We start from the raw sequence: 27902 nt of genomic DNA on the forward strand, positions 1-27902 counted from the left end.
CTACATAAAAAGGCTCTCTAGAGCCTTAGAAAGTCCAGCAGTGAATCAGCCAAAATGCACAGGGTGGGACCTTGATTATTATTATTTTTTATTATGGGAGGCAGCCAAATGGGGGAAGAGGAGGTGAGGTCAAATGCCTAAGCAAAAGAAAGATAAACTTTTGAACTGATGGCATGTAGACCACTGCATTCTCCTTCTGTGCCTTGGCAGACATCACTAATCAATCATCTAAGTAGTTCTTTTCAAACTCAGGCTCAGCCCCATTGTTCAGAGAGATTTACCTCACAGATCCAAGCTGGTGGACAACATTAAACCCTTCCTTATTCTTGCTTGAGTAGGGGGCATGCAGTCAACACCTGCATTAGCTTCCACCACTGAGACTGAGCATGGCTTTCTGTAATCTCTTTCCCCTCTGGACTTCAGGAGATTGTTGCAGTAGGAACACAGTCGGCTGCCTGGATGCTTGACCTATTCTTTTGCCCAGACATTGGTACATCCCTTTGGGCACCACATTGTGGCCATTCTGTTTTTTGGCTTGACTCTTCTGTCCCTGACCTCTGTTCTTGTGATTCTTGGCATGGCCTTTCCCACTTCCATAGTCCTGGCTGTGATTTCATGCCCTGCTGCTGTGTCCTCTGCAAGTACTTTCTGGCTCCCCAGGCCCTGGCCCTGCCCTGCCTGCCTCCCTGCACTTGGCCCACCTCAGAACTGATGCATTGCATTCACCGCAGTTCAATGCTGGAAATGCCCATTCAAGCCTCCTCTAGACCCATTGGAGAGGTGGTCTAATTAGAAAGGAGAACAGGAAACATTTTTATTACTTTTTTCTGCCTTTGGAAAAATAGTGCATGATACCGAACAAATGACCTTTATTTATTTTATTTCAAAAGTGTTTTTAGACCTTTCACATGCTAGAGAAATGCTCTACCACTGAGCTATACCCCCAGCTACTAGGAAAATGACATTGAAATGTATGGAGGGAAAAATTCCACCTGTAATTCAGCTACTTGTAGATAACCAAAGGTATTGTGTTGGTGAACTTCCAGTCACCTCTGGGCCTCCACACCCAGGGAGATAGAGAAGTATGTATATAAATTGCCACCAATGCTGTTACTCAGCCTGCATTTTTTCACTCACCCATATGCCAGAGGCATCTTAAATAATGTCAGTGATCAAAAATAGGCTTTCTTCTTCTGGAAGGTAGAGGAGATGCCACTAGTTTTTGGTCTCTCTCTGTCTCTGTCTCCCTGTGTATGTCCCTCTCCTCCTAGCATACCAGCATTTTGCTCCTTCTGAGGCAGAAATGTCATGTGCTTTCCATTCCCCCCCCCCATAGGAATAGAGTTTGAAGTAGGTGTACAGCCACTACAATAAAGACAACATTCCTTGACTCCTCATGGGCCAATGCGACTGAGTTCGTCAGCAGGGCGGGTGCCAGCAGAAGAGAGACATGTACAGCTTCCTGGAGATGCCCTGTGGTGGTCTAATATCCGTCTACAAATTCCTTGACATTAGGATGGAGTCTTCATACCTCTCTCTTGAGTGTGTGCTGTGCTTAGTGATGTGCTATGGGTAGATAGAATATGATAAAAGTAATGGACTTTGAGATTGGGCTAGAGGAGATAGCTGGCTTTCTTGCTCTGTTTCTTCGGTTTTCCCCTCTGAATAGAGAGAACTAGTTTGCATATCATGAGGTCCATGAGGTAACCCTATCTAGGGGAGGGCATATGATAAGGAACAGAGGCTTTCAACCAATGGGAGTGAACCATTTGGGAACAAATCTTGAAGCCCAACTTGAGTCTACCAATGACTGAAGTCCTGCAGATACCCTACCCCCTCTGGATTCCTAACCTACAGAAACTGAGGTAATAAATGCTTTTCAGCTAGCTTGTTTGGGGGTAATTTATTATGTCACAAGACAACCAAGATAGACCCTTAAAGATCTGGGTGGAGAAGAGATCTGAAGGACAGTGATGGATGGACAGAGTCTAATTAACATATGTAGATGGACAGATGGAAGTGAAACTACCTTGTACAATGAATTGTTGTAAATAAAAACATGGAAGAAAAAATGGATTAGGTGGGCCTTCCCTTCCTCTTGACCTTCTTTTTATATGGAAAGAGGATGTGCAGTGCACCATCTTGGATCTTGCAGGTGAAGGCAATATACTAGGGCTGAAAGAGCAGCAACCTAGATGGGGGCTGGGTCCTTGATGGACTCTTTTTTTTTTTTTTTTTGTCGGTTGTGGGGCTTGAACTCTGGGCCTGGGCGCTGTCCCTTAGCTCTTCAGCTCAAGGCGAGCGCTCTACCACTTGAGCTACAGCGCCACTTTCGGTTTTCTGGTGGTTTATTGGAGATAGGAGTCTCACGGTCTCTCCTGCCCGGGCTGGCTTTGAACCGCGATCCTCAGATCTCAGACTCCTGAGTAGCTAGGATTACAGGCGTGAGCCATCAGCGCCCGGCCTTGATGGACTCTTACAGCAGGGTCAGCTCAGACTTCTATATGAGAGAACAACAAACCTCTCTATTAATTAAGCCAGCACTTCTCAACCTCTGTTAGTCCCCCCACCATGTGCTGTAAATGTGTTAGAGGTGCATGGAGCTCCTCCATTCTGGACCAGCTGCTTCTGTACACAAGTGGTCTGCTTTGAATTAAATGTTGAACTCAATGTGCTATTTGGAGGTGGGGCCATAGAGAGGTGATTAGGTCATGAGGTAGGGCCTTGATAAATGGGATTAGTGCCCTTGCAAGAGGCAGAAAGACCAGAAGCTCCCCGTCCACCATCTGAGGACAATGAAGAAGGCACCATTCATTAGCTAGCAACAAGCTCTCACCAGACACCAAATCTATAGTCCAGGGCTGTGAGAAATTTGTTACAGCAGTTGGTTTGAGCAGACCAGAGACACAGCTGTAGTCTTTTATCCCTGTGAGCTGTATGATTGTTATCATTTTCTCTGTGTTCTGTGGTAGGAATAAAACTTGTGAAGCTTTGGGTCTGTCCCAACTGATCAGATTTTATCCTAACAAATGTATTTTCCAAAGTGAGACATTGCTCATTTAATGCTGTCAATAGACTTTTTTTTATATGAAGGGTTGATGTTTCCAATATATTCTAAGCATCCACAGATGCAATTAACTTGGAATCAACTTCTTTCTTCTTTCCTGAATCCCTGGTCTCTGGATCCTTTCCCCATGTCTGTCTGACATCTGGTAGTGTCCAGGTAGGGTGTTCCATTTCTGTGATAAGAAGAGGAGCTGTCTGGGAGGGGAAGGGAGGTGGGTGGGAGCGGTTGCTAGAAGCAAAAGCTCATCAATGGTATCAGTGGAACACATGGCACATTCCTCTCTTTGGTGATAGCTCAGGAATTCCTTGTGTTACACACTATTTTGTGTGCTTTCACTAACACCATGCTGTGTGTGTGTGTGTGTGTGTGTGTGTGTGTGTGTGTGTGTGTGTGTGTAAAAGGTCACTCTGTGTTTTCTATGTAGTTTAATGCAAACTCCATGGTGGAGGGTATGTGTCAATTACCCTTTAACTTGGAAGATACCAAGACCTAGAGAGGTGTTGGGTTTGTCTCCCCAGATGGTCAGTGGCAAGTTGGGTGAAAAGCCCAGCCCACAAAGTCCAGGACTTAACTTCTGTTGCCTTTCACAGCATCTGGGAGGTAGAAAAAGTTTCAGGTTCCTTCCTTCTTGCACCATTCTTTCTCCTTCTAGCTGAGGGGCACCAATGGAGTGATGGGGGTATAGAAAACACGTGGGAGGTGTTTCCTCACCTCCAGGCTCACCTGACCTCGTTTCTAGCCATCATGTGCTGAGTCTGGCGCCCTCAAGAGGCCAGGGAGGGAAGGGAGCAAAACTCCTGGCTAAAGCCATGGTGGTGGAAGCCTTCTTATCCTACAGGAAGATACCAGGAACTTAGAGCCATTTGAGAGTTCATGAACTCTCTTCCCTATACTTGGATTTCCTTGCTGGCCTTCTCCTTGCTGAGATGGTACAGGGAACAGATGTTGTTTGCAATCTGGTGTTCTGGTGGCACATGAAGTTCAGGTAGAGCCATCTTGTTGTTCTGTTCTCAAGGCTAGTGATAGCAAAACAAGAGGACTCTTGAGGGAAGACCAGAAGCGCATATGAGAAAGCACCTAGCACAGTGCACTTCCCTGGAGTTCAGGACCTGGATTCATTTTGAAATTCAATTTGGTGGCTGTATCAGTCAATTTACGTTGGGTCATGCAGAGTAACAAATGACCCTGTGATATTGTAAAATATATATTTATTCATCTTACCATTTCCTAGTACACAGCTCCTAGAACCTTTGGACTCTTCAGAGTGATGGTCTTTTGTATACTAATAAGTTGCATGGTAGCTGGCTACCCTTAGTAGCTTCAGGATGGGGATTGGCCACCAGAAGGACTCAGGGAGAACTAGGGAACTGGGGTTTGTGGCTTTTTAATCTTTCAGCCTCTGGGGAGCAGAGAGAGGCCAGAGATTGAGCTGATCACTAGTGGCCAAAGATGTAATTAATCATAGCTATGTAATAAAGAATCTATATCCACCCATACCCACCCTACCCCACCAAACAACAGGGATGTGGATTCTTTAAGAATGCCTCGATGAGCCAGGTACTGGTGGCTCACGCCTATAATCCTAGCTACTCAGGAGGCTGAGATCTGGGGGTTCAAACACAGCCCAGGCAGGAAAGCCTGTGGGACTCCAATAAACTCAGAAAAAAGTCTGAAGTGGCACTGTGGCTCAAGTGGTAGAGTGCTAGCCTTGAGCACAAAGAGGCTCAAGGACAGTGCCTAGGCCCTGAGTTCAAGTCCTAGGACTAACAACAACAAAAGAAAAGTAATGCCACTCTGGAGAGCTTCTAGAGGGTTCTGGATTGGGCATGGGAGCATGTATCCCTTCCATGTGACTTGGTCTAGACACCTCTTCCATCTGTCATTCACCTGTATCCTTTGCAGTAAGTGGTAAATGTAAGTAAAGCGCTTCTCTGAGTTCTGTGAGTTGCTCTAGCAGATTAATCAAACTGAGGAAGGGGCTGAAGAGGTGTTGGTTTGTATTAGCTCAGGAAAAAGCACAAATAAAACAACCTGGGGACACTCAGAAAGTATCTGCTGTAGAATTGCTTTTTTTTGGGGGGGGGGTCGGTCATGGAGCTTGAACTCTGAGCCTGGGTGCTGTCCCTGAGCTCTTCAGCTCAAGGTGAGTGCTCTACCACTTGAGCCATAGCGCCACTTCCATTTCTCTGGTGATTAATTGGAAGTAAGAGTCTCACAGACTTTCCTGCCTGGGCTGGCTTTGAACTGTGATCCTCAGATCTCAGCCTCCTGAGTAGCTAGGATTACAGGTGTGAGCCACCAGTGCCTGGCTGGAATTGCTTGATTGATGTGTGGGGACCCTCTTTCCCCCAAACAAACTTATCTGATGTCAGAAATATTCTGTGTTGAATGTTTTGTGAGGGTACTTTATTTTCCTATATTGAGTTAGCCCTAAAAATGCAATGGCTTAAACTGACAGGTTTATTTCTCATTCATTTTGAAAGTTCATTGTGAGTCTTACTGAGGCTCTGCTCCATTTCTCCCCACATCAGGACCCAGGTGGATGGAATAAGCCATTGTCTCTAACTTACCATGACAGAGGGAAAGCAACATTCTGGAGGGACTATGTAATTTCAATGTTCCCACTTGGGAACCACACACATAATTTCTGCTCACAATTCCTAGGCCAGAGCATCACAGCCTAACTCCCTCCCAATTTCAGCAAGGCTTAGAATGTGAGAGATAGGAGCCTAGAAGATGGAGCATGCTCATGAACCCAGTAACTGGACAAGAAGATAATTTCTCTGGACCTCCTTTATTTCATCAACAACTGGGAGTAGGGTCTGGAATCCTTTCACTTAGTCCTTTCCATAGGCAAAACGGAACCTTGACCTGGTCATATGCAAAAATTAACTTGCATTCAATCTCAGCATTCCAAGTGTGTGTGTGTGTGTGTGTTTGTGGGTGTTGGTCCTGGGGCTTGAACTCAGAGCATGGGCACTGTTCCTGAGCTTTTCTACTCAAGGCCAGTGCTCTACTACTGACGGCATAGCTCCATTTCTGGCTTTTTGGTGGGTTAATTGGAGATAAGAGTCTTACAGACTTTCCTGCCTAGGTTGGCTTTGTATCTCAATCCTTGGTCTCAGCCTCCTGAGTAGCTAAGATTCTAGGTGTGAGCCACCAGTGCCCAGCAATAAGTATTTTTTTAATTACTTGAAATGGATTATAGTATCTAGTGAAAAACTATACAACTTGAAAATGTACAAAAGAAAACCTTTGGGGTCTAAGGCTAAGCAACAGAGTTATCAATCTCTCTCTTTCTCTCCCTTACTCTCTCTTTCTCTTAGCAGTACTAGGGTTTGAGCTCAGGGCCTTGAGATTGCTAGGCAGGTATTCAATCAGTCATATCCTCTGCTCTCCTCTTTTGATGCTTTAGTTCAGGTAGAATCTCATGTCTCTGCCTAACGCTGACAATTCCCCTACTTGTATCTCCTGTTTAACTATTATAGCATGAGCCATGACACCTGGCTTATTGATTGAGAAATGGTGGTTTTGTTAACTTTTTGTCAGGGATGGTCTTGAACCTTCACTCTCTTGATGTCTACCTCCCAAGGAGCTGGGATTGCAGATATGAGCTATTATCCTCAGTCAGAGTGCTCATTCTAGATGCCAGAAACAAGAACCACAAAAGGAAACACTGATAAGTTGGGCCTCATTAAAGTATGAAAACTGCTCCACTAAAGATCCTTTTAAAGAGGCTCAAAAATGATACAAAGCTACACATAAAATAGAATCACAAAGACACATATATACACACATGTGCACAGGTAATTTCTAATAAAAAGTCAGGATGCATCATAAGTATTGTACCAATTCTACTTTCCCAGGGTTGATTCTGTGCCATAGTACAGAATAGCAACTCAGACTTTGGGAGAGGCTGGGGGAAGGGTACTCCAGACTTCCCCAGACATTTCTTCGCACCTTTCTGTGAATCTATAATTAAAAAGTAAGGCAACAACAACAACAACAAAAATCCCTTCAGCTGCCCATACGCAAACGTGCTTTAGGGACCCACATTGCATGCAAGCACCCATATAGTTAGGCTCCCAAATCACTCTTAGTCCCTAAGATGCCTCCCATATGGTTCTCTCCAAAAACAGAGGGGCTGGGGCCACTGTGTCCCCTCCTCCAGCAGAAACACCTGATTTTTGCCACATTTGTCAGCTTTTTATTTTTAAAGAAACCTTTGAGGTCAAGAGGTCTTGAAGTTTGATATTTTTGTCTTGAGAAGGGTTAGAAAAGCCTCACAGTGAGTGCTATGGTGTTTATGGTGGGCCTGTTCCCTTCCCACAGGATTGAGATAGCCTTTGTCACCAGATCCATCCATGTAAATATCAAATGATGCAAGGTACCACTGTTCTCCGTGAACAGGATAAGAATAGACTAAAATGTCTTACGTCACTTCAAGTCACCAAACGAGTTTTCTGTTCAGGATAGATTTAGCTCCAATCATCACACACACACACACACACACACACACACACACACACACACACACACACACACACACACACACACACACACACACACAAACATGTGCAGCTGGTTTCCAGAGCTTCTGGACTGCAAAGGCGCAGAGCAACATGTGGGCAGTACAAGGCCCAGGCTCTGTCTGCTGGTGGGGGTGGGGGCGGGAGTCTGGGGATGCTCAGCCAGCAATTGCTCCCTGGAAGGCCTGAGACCAGACCCCAAGAGTGGGGTGCTCAGAGCTCCCACAGCCACAGTCCTCACATCCCACTCGGTGTCCATCCCCAGCAGAGATCTGCTAGGCCCTGGAACCCATACTTCCCTTGCTAGGCTGGTTGTGCCTAGAGTTCAAAGTCCGTCCTTTTTCTTCTCCCCAGAGCAGGCACACCTGGTTTGCAGCCCTGGCTTCTGACAACTTCAGACTCAAAGATGCTGGAGCAGGCTAGAGATGGAGACACTTTTGATTCCAAGTGCTTCAGACTCTAAGAGCTGACTCCTTTAGCTGATTCCTTCTTACAAACAGAAGCCAAAGCCAGGTGCTGGTGGTTCACGCCTGTAATCCTAGCTCCTCAGGAGGCTGAGATCTGAGGATCACAGTTTGAAGCCAGCTGGGACAGGAAAGTCCTGAGACTCTTATTTCCATGTAACCTCCAAAAAGCCCCAAGTGGAGGTGTGGCTCCAAGTGGTAGACCACTAGTGAAAAAGCTCAGGGACAGTGCCTAGGTACTGAGTTCAAGCCCCCAGAGCAGCACCAACAAAAAGAAAAAGAAAAACCAAGTTGCCAGGCTAGAGATGGAGACACACTAGCTGTGGGGTTTTACCCACGAAGGAACCACCACGGTCCAGAGACAGTGTAGACTCACACAGCTCAGGTACCAGATGGTTTCATGCACAGAGGCCATGGGGAGCGGGGGGAGAGGGGAGGGATGCAAGGATACTTAACCAACCTCCCAGCCACAGGGAAATGGACTTTTCCCAGGCTCAAGGGGAAGAAAGGGTCAGGGATCCGTGACCTTAGCCTCCCCCCGTGGACTGCACCCCGGTGGTGAGGTTGGCTCAGCCGAGGTAGGCGCAGCCATGGGCGGGCGGGACTGCTGGAAGGCAGCAGGCCACGGGGCCTGGACACGGGTGGGGTTGCCTTGGACTCTCCTGCTCACCACCCCCGGTAGAGTCACCCCCCCACATCCCCTCCCCTCTTCAGCATCGGCCCCCCTCCTGCAAGCTGGCGCCTCCACTGTTCATTCCACCGCCCCCCCAGTCCTGCTCCAGCAATCGCCCCCTCTCCCAGGCCCCTGCCCCCCTGCCCCTCCTCCTCTACAGGCGCCCCATCCCTGTGTGGGCTGCTTTGACTCAGCGCCGGGAGCCCGGCTTAGGCAAACCACGCCGCACTGGACGCCATTCAAGCTTTTACAGGCCCTCAAATTGGGGCTGGAGCCGGAGAGGAAATACTAAAATCCTGTGTACACAACTTCTGTCTGTGCGCCCGCGCCGCCGGGCTTGCAGAGATCAGGCGGCGGCCAGGGACACATTTGCACTCTGTGCAAAGGCTCCTGCCCCTCCTGCCCTCCCTCCTCCCCGACCCCCCCCCCCCCCCCCCGCTCTGCCTCTGACAGACAGCCGCCTGGAACCGGGGTCCTCCAAGTGGGCAGGGGTCGGGGGGAAGACAGGGAAGAGAGGAACTGCCTCAAGCCGGCCCTGACACCCCCACACCCCCAGAGTCCTCACCCAGCCTCTCCCTGCACCTCTCTACAATCCCACTCACTCCTGGGCTCCCACAACCCTGAGGCTCAGGGCTCAGTGACTGCCAGCAGGAGCCCCTACTTCCTCATCTGGGAAGTGGGGTTGAAAATGGCAAGCTAGTTGGCGGTACTGAACCACAGCTGGAGTTCTTGTTTATGGGATAACAGTATTCATCAGCACCAGCAGGAACCAGGATGTGTATGCGAAGTGTTGTCTACAGTTCAGCTCTGTTAATCTTCTTGGAGGCTCCAAGAAGTACCCCATGACCAATCCACTGACTAGCTAGGACCCTGAGGATGGAGAGACTTACCCGTAGCCACCCAGCTGGCTGCCGGCTGGATAACTGCACCTGAGCAGGGTTGGTTTGTTTTGTCCAGGTGTTTCTCAACCTCTGTAAAAGAGGAGCTGCTGGTGGCCAGCTCTGTGTGGCCCAAGGCATCCTCAGTCTGGCACAAAGCCCCCCTTTACCTGTGCCCCATCCCACTGTCCCAGCTTCTTCCTGCCCTCAACCACCACCCACTGCTGGTCTCCTGGGGGCCTCCCTCACCCCCACATTGATGGCCTTGGCTCAGCTCCTCTAGTTACCCCCAAAGCTCTGTCTGCTGACTACCTAAGTATCAGCCCCCCCCAGCCCTCCAGAGAAGGCTCCTCTTCCTGTGAGCTGCCAGCCATGCCCACCTTCTGGGACCTCCCACCCTGTTAATTCCGGCCTACCCTGATCTGTTCTGATTCCTCATCTAAATGAGAAATTGCCATTTAGGAGAATGAATTTTCACTGGTAGTACATCTAGGCAATTGGAGACCCCAATGAGGAGAACAGAAGAGCGGCCCGAGTCAGACATTACCCAGTGTTCTTGATGTCTGCTGCCAGTCTGTCATCGGGACACGGTGGTGCCTGTGCTCAGCCACAGGGAAGGACAAACACCTCCCAGCTACCCATGTCCCTTCCAAACCAACAGCCCACCATGATGGGCACCCAGCCTGGGCTCTAAGCCTGTTCACAGTCCAAAGACTTGGACCACACAGTGGATCTCCCAGACCTCCTCTGGAAGCTAGAACCCCTAAACAGCCTGAACCACCCCCCCACCCCGCCGTGCCTAAAATGGTGTCATGGGAGTGATGTGGGACCCACAGGCCTGGGTGAGTCCTGGTGCTATGATTCCTTGGGATCTTGGGAAAGTTCCTTTTCTCTGAGCCTCAGTTTCCCCTGAGGGAGATTGTGTAGATCTCACGTTATAGTGTGTTTGAGAGCCTCCAGCACACTGGGAGAGTGTAGTTTGTTTCAGTGGAAGTCACCAGTAGAGTGACAGCCGCTCTAAGTAGGCTGAAGGGCTGTTTGATGGGATGGTCCAGTGTCTGGGGTGCAGCAAAGACGAAGGAGGATCAATGACAGGAAGGCTGGTATGCCCTCATCTGCTCCCTGTAGGATTTGTAGCCGAAGCCCTCGTTCCTCCTAGAGTAGGGCAAGTGTGTTCTCGACCCTGATCTCTGTGTAGCCTTGACTCTTGAAGAAGGGGTCCAGGTGAAGGCAGCCCAGACTCGGAGGGGCCATCCTCATAATGCCTAACAGAGCTGCACTGGCACCTGGTAGAGACAGTCCTATGAGATCTTAATTGAGTCACTCTGGGGGGTCTTCTGGAAGGGCCTAGGGCTGAGGGACCTGAATGGTAGCTCAAGGTGGATAAACTTGGAATATGTCACTGATACTTGCTAGTTAGTGTCACAACTGGACCCGCACATCTTGCATAGCCCTGAAAATCAGTGGCCTCAGAACAGGAATAGTGTGCATGGTATATTGGCGCCCTCTGCTGGCCATTCTGGCTCAGCACTGGTCACTCACAGTACAGGATGCTGTGCAGCCCCCATACACTGGAGACCTCCCTCCCCCCCCCCCCCCCCACACACACACCCAGCAGCCCTGGGCCCAGAAAGGCTCCTGATAGGTGGTAAGTTCATCTTCATAATACAGACAAAAAACTTAGGATCAGAGAAGTTAAGGAAGATGCTCTTGGGTCTCACAGCTACCAAATGACCAACCAGTCCTGCCCTTCAGTTCTGTCCTGAAACAATCATCTGAGACTACCACAGGACTCAGGCATACTGGAAACTGCAGTTTTTACTTCATTAAAAATTAATTTCTGGGGCTGAGAAGGTGGCTCAGTGGTAGAGTGCTTGCCTTGCATGCATGAGGCCCTGGGTTTAGTCCCTCAGCACCACATAAGCAGAAGAATCTGGAAGTGGCGCTGTGGCCCAAGTGGTAGAGTGCTAGCCTTGAGCTGAAGAGCTGAGGGACAGAGCCCAGGCCCAGAGTTCAGGCCCCAAAATCGACAAAAAAAATCCAATTTATTCCATGCACAGTGCTAATGCTGTCATACCATCTACCTGTGCAATTAGTGAGATTCCCCATCTCAACTAACAAGTGAGGTGTTGTGGTGTGTGATTATTATCTAACTACATCAGTGGTGTAAGTAGGGGGATTGTGATTCAGGAATGCTCAGGGGAAAAAATGAGAGACCCTACCTAAAAAATAAAGCAGCTAGGCATAGTAGCTCTGTCTTTAATCTTACTTACTTAGGAAGCTAGCCCCAGACAAAAAGTACCTAATCCTCCTTCTCAACTAATATCTGGGTGTGGAGGTACATAGCTATCCTCATAGCTACAAGTGAGGCTGAGATCAGGAGGATCTCATTTCTAGGCCAGCCCTGACAAAAAATAATTCTCACACAATCACGTCAACGTAGTGGTACACATCTGTCATCCCAGCTACGGCATACAGTTTAAAAAAAAATGAGGATCAAGGTTCAAGCAGTCTCCAGCAAAAAGTGAAATCCTATTTCAAATACCAGCGTTAAAAGGGCTGAGGGTGTGGTTCAAGTGGTAGTAGACCTGCAAGCACAAGGGTCTGAGTTCAAACCTTATTATCACTACAAAAGAAAACAAATCAGTTAATTCAACCTGGCTTTACTTCTGTTGGGGCAGCAAAAACATTCCTTCTTACCTTCTTTGGTAGGTTGGAGTCCATGCCATTTTTCCCTGGGCATGAAGAACCCAGGAGCCTCACAGAGCACCAGAAAATGGAGTCAAGAGAAAGATACATTTAGATCTTCAGTGTGGACCACCGTGAGCATCTTTGGAAGGCTGGACTGCTTCTCATCAACACTGGCAGTCCTAAGGCCAGACCTGCCCTTGCCCCTCCCACACGGAGCCTGGCCCTGCCCCTTCCTGGGGGGCACCACTGCCCCTGGCTGTGGAGTGAGCCTTTCTCTCTTTCCCCAACTCCAGCCTAATTCCTATCAACCACTCAAGGTTCTAGAACTCAAAAGCAGGAGAGGACAATTGAACAGGTACAGGAAAATATATCTGGAACAAAAGGCAAAGGTCATTACCTCTGGAAAACTTCCTATCCCTCTGAACTCTGTCGGGCTCTACCATGTACCTATGGGCCACTGCAAGTCCTTGGAGTGACCTTCATGTGGTGGCTGGTGTCAAGACATAGCTCCAATACGTGCTATGTTGGACTCCATGTGAAGACACTTGGGGTGAGAGAGTGGTCATGAAGCACATGGCTGGCCACCTCCCCAGCCAATGAAAAGAGGTTAGAGCAGACTGAGTAGAGGAGAAATGCCAGGAAGCCTGGCATTGGACTTGATATCTCTGGTTGTCACTGAAGCTATGCAAAGGGCCTCGTGTGGCTCACTGTGGCCCTCTGTGGCCCTCTGGGTTCTTTAGTGATGAAATCTGTAATGACCCATCTTGAATCTTTGACTACAAAGCATTGGATTATGATGAAATGCTGCCACGAGTTTCCAGAGGATGGCAGCCTGGGCCTGCTGGGAAATGTGACTTCAGTGTCTCGGAGCGCTTACTTCTATCCTGGGAAAGCTTAAGATTCAACATAAGGAATTGAAACTTTCTGTTTTGGATTCATCTGTATGTTTGTTCTTTTAAAATACTGTAATAGGGGGCTCAGTAGTAGAGTGCTTGCCTTGCATGCATGAGGCCCTGGGTTCGATTCCTCAGCACCACATAAGCAGAAAAAAAAGCTGGAAGTGGCACTGTGGCTCAAGTGGTAGAGCGCTAGCCTTGAACTGAAGAGCTGAGGGACAGCGCCCAGGTCCAGAGTTCAGGCCCCATGACCAGACCCAAAAAATAAATAAATAAAAAATAAAATAAAATACTGTAATAGAAGCCAAGAGCCTCTGATTTACATCTCTAATCCTATCTACCCTGGAAATCTGCAGAAATGAGGTTTGGAACCAGCCCAGGCAGAAAAATCCACGAGATTCTATTGCCAATAAACTAGCAAAATGCCAATCTGGAGGTTGGCTCAAGCAGTTGAGTGCAAACCATGAGCAAAAACACTGAGAGATTCTGAGATTAAGCCATGGTACAGGCAAAGAAATAAACACTATAATAGACAAGAAGCTCTAACGTGAGGCTCTAACAAGAGGCTCTAAGATGGACAATCAGCCTGCTGCTTCTGGCTTCAAATATGGAATTGAATTTAGACGAGAGATTTTAAATTGGAAAGGGAAAGAAAATCTGATTCTATTTTTATGAATACCATTCGGATTTAAAGATGCTTCACTATATTAATAAATTTTATTTCTTAGACTTATAAAATGCACTGATTGAAGCAATTTTGCTTGTTAAGTTCCTAAATTTGTTTTGTTTGACAACCAAAGAACCCATAAAGGAAACGTAATGGATGAAATTCATAATGTAGTTCAAAGTGTTCAAGAGAATTTAGTTAATTACATGATTTTTAAGGCAGCTTAACATCTTCAGTTTGACTTAATAGCTCATTAGCTAAGTAAATTGAAGATCACTGTTCTTATCATTCTCTATTTATAAACAGAATAACAAGATTTGTAGACTGAAGCAGTTTAAGGATAACTAGGTTACTGGCATTTTAATGAAGGCAACATTAGCTTAAAGACCAAATAACTGCAGAGTCCTTTCTGGCTTGCCCTCAGACATTACACACACACACACACACACACACACACACACACACACACACACACACACACACACACACACTCACACACACACTCACACACACACACACACACACACACACACACACACACACACACACACACACACACACACACCAATTCACAGTGACCGCAAGGAATACTAATAGCCACCATTTGTGTTCTGCTTTGCCCGGACGATCTCATTTAGTCTTCCAGGGCAGCTGAGAAACACCAGGAGGTTAATAATCTGCTAAGGCCACATATCTAGGAGAGAGAAGATGGAGACATGATCTGAGTCAACTCTAGAGCCTCCCTCTGAACCAGTGTTGGATGATCTGTGGACCTTGGTGTGCTGTGTTCACACTAAATGGCTGGAGACCCAGCAAATACTTCCTTGATATATGCTGTCATTCTTTGGTGTCCATGTACAGGTGGTTCCAGGACCCTGTAGATACTGAGATCTACAGATGCTCACATTCCTCAAATACAATGGTGCAATACTTGCATACGACCGATCCACATCATCTCTAGACTCCTTGTCCTACCTAATGTAATATAAACACTATACAAATAGTGGTTAGAATAACAACTTTTATGGTTTCTGGAATAATGATGTGTACATTTGCAGCCATAGTAGGCCTAATCTCATGGTATATGACAGAGTTTCGAAGCACTCAGTACTCAGAGGATGCTGGGCAGAGCCTAGGAGTTGCAGATCAGAAATGTAGAGTTGGCCTGCACAGCATTGGTTTGTGGTGCAAGATTCAGCTTTGCTTTGGTATCGTTTATGATCACATCATTTCCTTCTGTCTGAATGACAGCTGTCCAGAAAAATAACTCAATATTATGTGTGCTATTCAAAAAATAGACAAGGCAGAAAATATGGATAAGAAAGAACCAGTATAGCAAATCCCAGTGACAAATGTGATAGACTAAATCCAACTGTATCAGTAATCACAAAATGTGACTAGTCTATATATACCAATGGAAAGAGACAAATGGAGTGAATCATATAGAGCAAAATCCAGTTAGGTGTTGTTTACCAATCAACTTTAAATATAAAGACATAGCTAGGACTCAGGGTAGAGCACTTGCCTAGCAAGAACAACACCTGGTTCAAATTCAGTATCATCAAATCAAATATAAAATAATATAACCAAAATAAGTAAAAATCCACCCACAAAAATATATGTAGTTCAAAAAAGATGGAGAAAGAAATATAGTGCTTTGACACTTATTAAAAAATGCTAAAGTAGAGCCTCAGAAGGTGGCTCAGTGGTAGAGTGCTTGCCTCACATGCTTGAGGCCCTGGGTTTGATTCCTCAGCACCACATAAACAGAAAAAGCCGGAAGTGGCACTGTGGCTCAAGTGGTAGGGCACTGGCCTTTGAGCTGAAGAGCTGAGGGAGAGCGCCAAGGCCCAGAGTTCAAGCCCCATGACCAACAACAAAAGAAAATAAAAAATACTAAAGTAATGATTGTGATTTCAGACAAAACAGGTTTGGAACAAGGAAAATCACCAAAGATAGAGAAGAATAACATAAAGAAAAAAAGGATCAATTCTCCAAGAAAGGGCAACAATCCTTAACATGTACATATAGCAGCAGAATGTTAAACTACATGAAGTAAAAACAGATAGGCCCACAAGGAGCCACAGACACATCCACTCATTTCTTTGGTGAGGCCAATAGTTCTCCATCAGTGATTGATATAGAAGACAGAAAATCAGTAACTACCAAATGGAACAGTATGATAAACAGTTTGGATAGAAATGACATCTGTAGAGCACTTTATACATTCATAGCAAGAATATGCATTCTATCTAAGTCCCCTGGAAACTTCACTAAAGTCTGATAGGTAGCTAGCTAGATACATACATACATACATAGATACATACATACATACATACATAGATACACATATATACATACATACATACATAGATCAATAGAATAGACACCCAAAATTCATACAGGAAGCTCTAATAGCAATATGTCTGTATTTGGAGTTGAAGCCTCTAAGGAAGTAGTTATGGTTAAATGAGGTTCTCAGGATGGGGACCTAGTTCAAGAATATTAATGTCTTTATAAGAAAAGATACTAGAGTGACCTCTCCCTCTCCAATTGTGTATCTACACAAAGCAAGAAGGCAGCCACCAGTGAGCTAGTCAGACAGTAACCTTGCTGGCACTCTGGTCTCAAATATTCAGTCTACAGAAACATAAGAACATAAATTTTTATTGTTAAAGTACCCAGCCTTTGCCATTTTTAGCAGCTTCAGTAGACTAAGACACTAAGAAAGATCACATTCTGGGCAATAAGGCACATCAGGGTAATGCATTTCAAATAATAGACACTATACAAAGTGTGGTCTTAGTCTATAATGAAATTGAAAGTAACACATATAATGACAGCCATAGAGTTTAAACTCCAGCAGCTCCACACACTTGCTTTGCTGGTGCCCCCAATCAGCAGGTGTGGGGGCCTCCCAGCACTGTCTCTTCCTCAGTACATGAATGTGTAAACCATGTGTTGTGGTTGGTTGCAGGGTTCCAAAGCATGCCCAGGGAAAAGCCACCAGCCTCTCTGTTTAGTGACCTGGAAACAGAGCTTTCTATAGCCAGGACAGATGAGAACGGAGAATGTGGCTCAAGAGAAGGTCTTGACGACATCAGAGGACATCAGAGATTCAAGCCTTGGGACTGGCAGCACCGGAATTAAAAAGGAGGGTAAAGTGCTAGTGCTGGTGGCTGTCATCATAGCTACTGAAGAGGCTGAGATTTAAAGATCATGGTTCGAAGCCAGTCTGGGCAGAAAAGTTCCCAGGAACTTCTTATCTCCAATTAACCATCAGAAAACCAGAAATGGAGCTATGACTAAAAGTGGCAGAGCACTAGCCTTGAGCAAAAGAACTCAGGGACCATACCCTGAGTTCAAGCCCTACAACTTACCAAAAATAGAAGAAGAAGAAGGAGGAGGAGGAGGAGGAGGAGGAGGAGGAGGAGAAGGAGGAGGAGAAGGAGGAGGAGGAGGAGGAGGAGAAGGAGGAGAAGAAAGAGGAGGAGGAGGAGAAGGAGAAGGAGGAGAAGAAAGAGGAGGAGGAGGAGAAGAAGAAGAAGAAGAAGAAGAAGAAGAAGAAGAAGAAGAAGAAGAAGAAGAAGAAGAAGAAGAAGGAGTGTTGCTTAACAATTATACTGAGCTATAATTCACATTCCATACAACCCATCCATTCAAAGGACATAATTTAACACTTTTTAGTGTAGTCAGAGATGTGCATTCATCACCAAAATTAACCTTAGAAAAGAAAACCTATGACTCAAAACCAACTGCTGAGGGAAAAGCTGGGGTAAAAGCAGGGAAGAGGTGACATTCTCCAAGGAGAAATGTACCTGCCTTATGTAACTGTAATCCCTCTGTATATTATTTATAACAACAATCAAAAATTAAAATTAAAAATGCCCCCACCTTCACCATTTCTTCTAGCCCTAGGTAGCCATTAATAACCTTTTTGTCTCTATATATTTACCTATTCTAGATATTTCATATAAACTGGGTCATATAATATTATATGGTTCTTCTTTCATTTGGTATAATGTTCTCATTTATGTTATATCAGTATTTCGGTCTTTTTATGACTGAATGATATTCCATCAAATAAACATAGTAGATTTTATTTGATTCATCAGCTGATGAACATTTGGATTGTTTCCATGTTTCTGGTAGATATGAACAATGCTGTTATGAATGTGTTCACATTTTTGCATGACCATATCTTTCCTTCCCTTTGGACATATAACTGGGAGTGGAATTGCTGAATCATGTAGCTAATCCATATTTAATCATTTGTGGAGCTGTCATACAGTTTTTTTAAAGTGACTATATCATTCTCCTAAGCAATGCACATTTTAACTTTTCCACTTCCTCGTTAACACTTCCTATTACCTATTACTGGTGTTTAAATTTATGGCTTCATGCTTGCGAGGGAGGCATTCTACTTCCTGAACTGCTTGAGCTAATTGCCAGCCATCATCTCCTCCCCTTTTTTTGCTCTAATTTACTTTAAAGTTTTATTTTATTGTTTTGTGCTGTTATAGGGACTTGAACGCAACCTTGTGCTCTCTGTTGGCTATTTGGTGCTCTACCACTTGAGCCACGCTTCCAATTCTGGCATTTTACTAGTTAATTGGAGACAGGGTCTCATGGACTTTTCTACCCATGCTGGCTTTCAACCAGGATCCTCAGATCTCAGCCTCCTGAGTAGCTAGGATTACAGGTATGAGCCACCAGTACCTGGCCTACATGTGTATTTTCTCTCTCTCTGTGTGTGTGTGTGTGTGTGTGTGTGTGTGTGTGTGTGTGTGTGTGTGTGTGTGTGTGTGTGTGTGTGTGTGTGTGTGTGTGTGTGTGTGTGTGTGCGCTGATTGTAAGGTCTACTCTGGGCTATGCAGGTCCTGTAGACACCTCCCTACCTCTTGGCTAAGTTTCTGCCCCAAATCTGTGTTGCCTAGGTAACTGGAATACCTGGAAGCAGTCACCTTCCCCTCCTGCTAGGTCACATCCTGGCCACCTCTGGTCACATGCCTCCCATCTAACCTTAGGAGGGTCCCAGACCCTGAGGTCACATCCAGATCCAGTGTGGGACCTTTCCCTCATCTGGCCACACTTCTTCCTGTCCCTGGCCTACCTAAGTCACGGCCCAGGGATGGGTCACCCCTTTCTGCCATGCTTTTCCACCGTGCGGGGTGGGGGCAGCAGTTTGGTAAATAAATTTCTTTCCTGCCTGAATACTGCGTGGTGTTCTCTTCATCGCTACCTAATGAAACCTACCTATTTAATACACCTCACACTGATCTTGGGGCTTGAACTTATGGCACTGCTGCTGTTCCTGAGCTTTCCTGATAAAAACTAGCACTCTACCACTTGAACCACAGCTCCACTTCCCTCTACATGTACTATTTATATCTATTTATATATTTTTTATTATTTATGTATTTATTTATTTATTTTGTCAGTCAGACCAATATATATATATATATATATATGTATTTATTGTACATCAGGATTACAGTTACATGAGTACATTTGTTTTTGAACAATGTCACCCATTCCCTCCCTCTCTTTGTACTTTTTAAAAAAAAATTAGCCTTTACTAAAAATAGTGTCACGTATATAATAAAACTAGAAGCACAAGTCTGACAAAAGTATAAAGTAGAACAGTTGATAGTTTAGAGCTTGAGAATGAAACCAATGGAGCTAGGAAGGTGGCTTAGTGGTAGAGTGCTTGCCTTGCATGCATGAGGTCCTAGGTTCGATTCCTCAGCACCACATAAGCAGAAAAAGTTGGAAGTGGTGCTGTGGCTCAAGTGGAAGAGTGCAAGCCTTGAGCTGAAGAGCTGAGGGACAGCGCCCAGGCCCAGAGTTCAGGCCCGACGATTGACAAAAAACAAAAAAAACAAAAAACAAAAAACCAATGAAGATGATAATGTACATGAGATATACTTAAATGCTTCATACTTACTAACTTACCAATATATCTTAAAAACTGTATATGGATCATCTAAGACATTTGTTTGTAGCTTCTGATGCAGTGAAGATGGGAGTAGATTCACCATTCTGAGCCCCCATGAACCTCCAGCGATGGCGCTCTACACTGGTCTGGGATCACTTATTGAGTAGAAAGGAACAATATTATTTAATATTCAACAACAAGCCACAGATGCTGACATTGTTTCCATTTGAAAGAGAAGGAAATTAAAGGAAAGTATCAAAACTGGCTTAAAAGATGCAGCGTAAATAAAGGGGAAGACTAACCAATTAGTATAGCTCAAGAGTTAGCCTCAGTGTTTCCTTAAATAAATGCCAACATATAGATAAGTGCTCAGATTAAGCAATCTTTGGCTGCAGGTTCTTTGGGACATAAGTCCACAAACAGTCGCCAACTTTCTAATAAAGATCCCAATATGCTTTCTATAAAAAAAAAAAAAAAGGAAGGAAGAAAGAAAAGAAAAAGATATCTTAGCTATGAGCATAGGTGTTTTATCTCTCCGCTTCTTGGCTGCTATGCTGTGAGCTGCTATCTTGTCACATACTCTCTACAGTCATGGACAAAACCACCAGAAGCTGTGAGCCTACATGACACTTTCCTTCCCTTAAGTTCTTTAGGTCTGGTTGGCAGAGCTAAACCCAAACACACACATCTAAAAATTCTCTCTTGTTCCTCATGCCCCTCTTTTTTTTTACTTTGGATGTACTAAAACATTCACTTGAAGACAGTAGGAACTTCTCAGCTTCCAGTACTTGGAAAATGATAAGCACGTAAGAAATATTTCTTTGGCAATTCTGCATTGAAAACCTGTGTGTGTGTGTGCACTGCAATCTCCTCTAATATTCCTCATATGCCGCATCCTTTTTAGTACAAGATGCTTAGCGGAACCTTGCACAGAAGCACAGAAGACAGCCCCACCTGACCCTGGCTAGGATCTGAAGCTTTTTGGAGGATGCAAGTAGAACTGATGACAAAACTCCCAAAGTCTGGATCCTCCAATTGTCCAAAGACAGATAATCCTTCCGTTTCTCTGGACCCTCTGCCAGCCATAGACAACCTCATAACCTGTAAGTCATTCATTTCATCTGGTGTCATTATTCTGACACATAAGAGACCAACAGAAAACTACCAAGGAGCATATGGCCCCGCCCATCACTTGTGATGTCATCTTCCCCTCCAGCCCCGTCCACAGCATCACAGAGGTGCTGCATAGTTACAGAGTCATATCCTGGTGTTCACATTCTAGACTCAGATTGATCACAAAGTTCACTTTGTTTCAGATCCAAGAGCGAGAGCCATGGCACACATGCCACACCTCAATTCTAGGATTTGGAAGCTGCTGATTTTGAACTGTTTTTGTAGTTAAGGATATGTTTTGATACAGTACTGATTGGAGGTCAACCTAAAGAGTAGGACTTGAAAAGGACAAGACCCTGGGCGCCCAAGGGGTGGGCCAGACCAATGGAGCCCACAGGGCAGAAAGCAGAAGGTCAAGCTACCACCAACCAGCCATCTGCAGGGTGACTTCTATTAACATCCAGGAAGTGAATCAGCACAGGGCCTCTTTGGTTACCAGCGATGGCAAGTACTTGAGTACTGTAGGCTCCCAAGTGGAGGGAAGAATTCCAAGACCCTCATCTACTGGGGGTCCCATCTCTGTTACAGAGGAGGATTATCAGCACTGATGCTCCTGGTTTGCCCACACGGGCAAATATCCAACCACCACGAGTCCCCGTATTGGAGGATGGAGCCCCCAGATGAACATCTCCCGGGCTCCTGTTTTGGCCAGAGGATGGTAATCTTCATAGACCCTTCTGGGCTTCTGATCACATATGTCAGAGCTTACTGTACCCCAGTGTAGGGGAGGTTAGACCAGACAGACTTCCTCCTTTTGAGGAGGGGCACAAACTGCACAGACCCTCCTGGATGACCAATGCTGATGGCTGTTCAACCCTTGTTGACCCCAAGTCATCACCTGGGGCTCGGATCTCTGACATGGAAGATAATCTGTGCACACCCTCCTTTATGATCACCAACAGCAATTTTTGAACCATTGCATGTCCTCAAATCTTTGATGATGTAGTCCCCAAACAGACAGAGCTCTTTCCTCTTCTTTGAAGGGGAGAGATATGCGCAGAGCCCTAGCAATGACCAGACTCCACCTTCTGAGAAATCCTGCAGGGCCAAGCTGTTGCACTCCACAGGAAATTAAACCCCCACAGAACCTCCTCAACCAACAAGAAAGAGCATGATACTGTGAGCCTTGAAAGGGACCTGGGAACCTTTGGGGTTCTCAGCTTCAGCAGTTAATACCATAATGGAGGACCCAAACTGTTGGACTCCAGTCTGCCAGGCCAAATCTGCTGTTGATGAAGTTAAATAACACAGACCTGCCTTGACTATCAAGACTATCCCAGACACTTTCAGTGGCCAACTAAGTGAAGGCCAAGCCATTGGCAACCTGGCTTCCAGCTAGGAAGTGTTCAGCAGCCAAACAGACTAAACCAGGCAAGGGCTAGGTATCATCCAAGCTCAGCAAGACTGTGTGATTTGACTGGAGCTCCTGCAAAAGCTACTGAGCCTCCTGCTTCCAGGCAGAAGTTGATAGCAGAGGGCATTAAACTGCTCTAGACTACCTTGACCACCAAGAAGGAGTATAAAGCAAAGAGCTGCCCATTCATGGATAACTGTGATGAATTCAAAGATAGATTGAATTATACAGGCAAAGAAGTGAAACAGTGCATCACGTCCTCAGTGCCTCTCACCTCGAATACACAAATACTGGGGGAACAAGGTTTTAAACCTTCAAAAACCCTACTGACCAAAAAAGAACTGAGCTCTCAGAGTTGAGGGCAAAATTGTTGGAACCATAACCCCAGCATCTGAGGGTACATTAGGCAGTGCTTCCTCAACAATCAGTAAGGGTAAGACGACCTGAGCCCCAAAAGAACAGAGGACCCAGCCACTAAACACCTGGCTGATGGGAAAACAGCCTCTCCCTCCAATACTGTACACAAATCCTCAAACTTCCAAAAAGCAGAGGAACCACAAGACCCCAAAGCTACTTCAGCAGTAGAGGATTGAAACTAAGATGGGGCCACCTTGTTGAGTTAAGAGCACGCAAGAAACTGAGGGCCATAGCTGTTCGGAACAGATCCAACAGCCTGTTGTTGGATCTAGTTCAATAGCTGAGGACACTGAACTGGATGAGGCCACTGAAAACATCAAGGCCACAGATTAAACTGTTAGCCTCCCAAAAGTAGCAGTCTAACCTACTGGACTCCTACCTGCGAGAGCTAACTACTCCTATCAAGTTAAGCTCACCATGCTCTTGATAGTCACTAAAAAATGTCTATCTCACCTTGAATCCCCAGGGCCAAGCCACTGGACTTTTGGCTGCTGGGGGTAATTTGAAAACTAAAGATGCTAAACCACTTAAGGATAACAACAAAAATAGCACACCAAACCCTGTACCTTGGACAAATTACACTCCTGCCTGACATGGTTCATCCAGCAGACTTTAAATGGCAGAAATAAGATCATGTATGATCTTGGAATTAAGGCACCAATCTCAGTCCTACTCATCCCCAAGTGGAAAAACCACAAGAACATGTGAAACTCGGATGTAGTAATGGCAAATGCCTAACACCTCACTCCAGTCCCCATGCCCTAGCCATTACCTCGGTTAATTTTTCAGAAATCTTTAGTTACAGTTGATATGAGTTCATGTAAAATACCATTTGCCTTCAGCATGCTTTAGTTTCAGCATTAGCATTTTTCATATCTCCTGTGTTATTCTTCCAAGAATTTGTAAGGATTGCAAAGTTTCCAAAGTAATTTTTCTTTTGTGATTTCAGGAAAAAAATGGACTAACGCCAGATTCTCCGTCAATGCAATGTTAAATATTAGCATTTACCTTCTTTGAAAATGTGTGATGGTATTAAAAGTATATTAATAGTAATTTAAATCCTAGCTATGATTATACTTTTAAAAAAGAAGAATTTGCAAGCGAGAGGCTGGCTTGTGTGAGGGAACGAATAGCAGGGATGGGAGACAGCCTAGTGGAAGGCCAGGTATGAGGGAGGGAAGCAACTTCAGCAAACCAAAGAACACTGAGGCAGACTGAGAACTAAGACTTCATGGTAAATTTGATGGGTAACAAGGCAGAGAAAAGCACAGATTGGAGAGTTTGTGTGACAGGATAAAATAATGAAACTGTGCTAATCATTGCTGTGATAAACCTCTGAGGAAACAGCTTAAAGGGGGTAAAGGTTCATCTAGCTCACTATTTCAGATGATTATGACAGGGAGGGGATGGCAGAGTAGAGAGAGAGGGGAGGGAGGAAGAGGGAGGAAGGGGGAGAAAGAGAGAAAGAAACACCTCTTTCATCAATGCTCTTGTCTATGGGATGGTGTCACCCTTGTTTGGGACAGGTTTTTTTTTTCCACTAGTTACTCCTCATTGCAAATGACCTCATAGACTTATACAAAGGCATTCTTTTCTAATCTTCTAGCAACTTCTCAATCCAATCAACTTCACCCAATGAACCATCACAGCCCACCCCTTGTCAACTATGCACCCAAACATATCTCATTTAACCTTAGGCAACATTTGACACCTGTCTCCCTCCCCACCAGCCCATGTTTATCTCAATGCAGAATATATTCACTTCATGACCAAGAATCCTTACACTTTCATAGCTCCTGTGTTGCTCAAATGCTCAATTCCAAAAGTCCTTCTGAGACTCAAGGCAGTTGTAAAGCCAGCATTTGAAGTCTTTTCTAGACAGCATCCAAAACATTTCCAAATTCCTCCCACCATATATTTGAAGAGGCTTCTGGATCACATCACTGGGAATAGTAACAGCAAAAAGTCCACTCTCACTACCAATCTGATAGTAACTTTTTCTGTCATGGTAACAAATACCTTCTGGAGAGCTCTGCTCTGCTATTTGTATTCATGGCACAAGTGCTAGAGGTTCCAAATCACCTGCTTCAGCACCTCAGGGAGTCTATTTGCCTTTTTGCTTCAGTGAACATCCCAGGAAGAAGCTGCTATTAGTGCCAGTACTGAAACCACAGGTGAACCTTGTGCCTTGCGTCTCGTGGCATGAAGTACCCTACTATCTTTTCCTGGCCTCACTGGTAGTGCCTGTGACACTACATATCTATAGACTTTTGAAGCCACTTGTAAACAGGCAGTTGAAAATGTGGAGGGACTTCATGGAATTTATAGATCAAACCAGATAGTATCATTAATCATTATTAAGCTTTTCTTTAAAAAAAATCTATGAATATGGTATGTCTTCCCATAAATTTGTATCTAGGATTTTTCACAATGTGTTACACTTTTCAAATAATAATTTTTTCAGCTATATAATTCTTTTGCTCTATGTAACTCCCAAGTCTTTAGAGTTCTTTTTTTTATGGAATTAGGAGTAGAATTTTCTGCATTGGCGGTGTAGCTGCAACTGGTAGAACACCTGCCTATCATGTGTGAGTTCAAACTCAGTTCCACACACAAAAAGGAATTTTCTTTATTTTGGTTGGTTTACAGCCTCCGTATAGAAATAGAAGTAAGTTTTGCATGTTGATCTTGTATCCTATGAACTTGCTAAACTTGTGTAACCATTTTTAGTGGGTTGCTTAGTACTTTCAACATACAAGGTTTGCAAAATAGGAACATTTTAACTTTCACTGTTCGGTGAGAATATTTTCTGAGTTTGGCACTGGAAAAGCTCTGTTGGCGCTAGAATGAAGTTCTCCTTTGATCCTGAGGCCCACACTAGTCGGAGAGGCAATGTGCTGAGGGAAGTGGACATACTGGGCTGGAGATCTTAAGCTGAGATCCCACAGCAGATCTAGGTGTGGGAATTAGAAGAGCACCAAAGGTATAGTCTGACACATGGAAATAGAAAATGAAATATGGGAAGGGGGAAGGGAGCCTAAGGATAAGTGATCAGGGAAGGAGGGGATCCAGATTGTGCAGGAGACTGCGTCCTTCCAGACAGTATGTTGGGCCCCTGAAGAAGAATGAGCTACTCCTAGTACAGGGAGCCAGTGCTGAGAGCTGTAAATAAGCTTCTGGACACTAGGTGGCATTGCAGGCCATCCTAACAGCCCTTTGCATTGCTGATTTGGTTTTCATGAAAAGGAAACGAGGCTGGGTGTCAGCCGTTCCTACCTTTAATCCTCACTACTCAGGAGGAGATTTGCGGGTTGTGGTTCAAAGCCAGTCCAGTCAAGATAGTCCATGAGAAAAGCTAGAAGTGGATCTGTGATTTAAGTGGTAGAGCATCCACCTTGATTTAAAGGCGGGGGGGGGGGGGGGGGGGGCGGGAAGCTAAGACACAGCACCCAAGACCTGAGTTCAAGCCCCAGGACCAGTATTAAAAAACAAGAAAACAAGGAGAGGGCAGGGAAGTTGGCTCAGTGGTAGAGTGTTTGCCTTACATGCATGAAGCCTTGGGTTTGATTCCTCAGCACCACTTAAGCAGAAAAAGCCGGAAGTGGCACTATAGCTCAAGTGGTAGAGCAGTAGCCTTAAACTGAAGAGCTGAGGGACAGTGCCCAGGCCCAGAGTTCAGGCCCCACGACCAACAAAAAAATAAAACAAGGAAAGAGGAAGGAAGGAAGGAAGGAAGGAAGGAAGGAAGGAAGGAAGGAAGGAAGGAAGGAAGGAAGGAAGGAAGGAAGGAAGGAAGGAAGGAAGGAAGGAAGGAAGGAAGGAAGGAAGGAAGGAAGGAAGGAAGGAAGGAAGGAAGGAAGGAAGGAAGGAAGGAAGGAAGGAAGGAAGGAAGGAAGGAAGGAAGGAAGGAAGGAAAGGAAGGAGGAAAGAAAGAGAAAGAAGGGAAGGGAAGGGAAAGGAGAAGAAGGGAAAGAGGAAAGGAAAGGAAGAAAGATGGACGAGCTGGGGTCTTGTCCAGGCCTTGTTTAACAAACAAGGACATGAGAAGGGCTATACCTGCTTGGTATGAGGCATTGAAGCAGAGAGAGGCTGTCTCTTCAGTTATATCCTCTAAGAAGAATCTAGAACAGAAGAGTGATTGGCCTGGGTCAGAAGGCAATCCATAAGGATGATGTGGCCCAGGCCCAGGGCCCTGGCCCTATCCAGCCTAAGTTAACATCAACCTTCTTGGTTTCCCCATCTTTGGCTTCCAGTTTCCTACCCTCCTCCTCAACCCTTCAGCCATAACCATGTTTTCCAAGGTAGATAAGTCCCCCACGGCTCTGCATTGCCCTTTACCATTGCCCTTCACCATTCCTTTCCCTAGGCAGGCCTGTGAAGCTTCAGCCCTCATGCAAGTGCACCCTGAGCCCACTCTTGCCAATTCAAGGGTGGCGTCGAGTGTATCATGCTGTGATTTGAAGTGCATCATGTTGTAGGATGGTAAAGTGGGTTATGCTGTTCCACCTCACTCATCAAAGTAGCCCATGCTGCCAGCAGCCTTCTTCCTGTCCTTTCCCCCTGCCCTGCTAACCAGCCCTCTGGCCTCACGTTAAAATTGCCTGACATGCGATGGGCAGTCTGCCTACATGTACTTCCCCCAAGATTCTAACCCCTACTGCTGTCAAGCTTCCTTGTGTGGCCTCTTTCTACCTCTAGTCTGCAACTCCAGAATGGTAGGGCTGAGTCCACATTGCCTGCAGCCTGGCACTGGGCTTGAGCTGTGACTCTCTTAAAAGCTTGGACTACAGGGGGCCATCCTGGCAGAGCAACATGGGAGCTGGGGCTGAGGCCAAGAGTCCCCAGGCTGTACCTTTTGGACAACTTTACTTGGTACTAACATATAGCCAACATTGTCTGACTGGAACTGTTTCCTGACTTTGCTCAAATCATGGTCAGAAGAGAAGAGTGTGGAGGTCAGTAAGCTAGAGCAGTGGAATTGTGCATCTTGTGGAAGGACCAAATGAGGACAAGGATACTGAGAGACCTGTACAGGCTGGTCTAACCAGCATGTTTCAAAAGACTTCCCTGTCCCTTTGCTCTAGCAATGAGTGTCTGCATGTGTTGATAGTGGGTTTGAGTTTCCAGTGTGTGGGTGGGACATGTTGGGTACTGG

General features: G+C 45.5%; 1 long non-coding RNA gene across 1 annotated transcript; it reads right to left on the reverse strand.

The window, feature by feature from the left end:
* Positions 1 to 14941: 14941 nt before the first annotated feature.
* Positions 14942 to 20924, reverse strand: LOC138804585 (uncharacterized). Its single transcript, XR_011365304.1, has 3 exons — positions 20758 to 20924; positions 19821 to 19958; positions 14942 to 15116 (listed from the first exon to the last, which is right to left on the reverse strand). It is a non-coding gene; the product is annotated as an uncharacterized lncRNA (long non-coding RNA).
* Between the last annotated feature and the right edge of the window lie 6978 nt (positions 20925 to 27902).

The sequence above is a fragment of the Dipodomys merriami genome, unplaced genomic scaffold (assembly GCF_024711535.1).
Source record: "Dipodomys merriami isolate MVZ:Mamm:240054 unplaced genomic scaffold, mDipMer1.0.p SCAF_37, whole genome shotgun sequence".
Lineage (NCBI taxonomy): Eukaryota > Metazoa > Chordata > Mammalia > Rodentia > Heteromyidae > Dipodomys > Dipodomys merriami.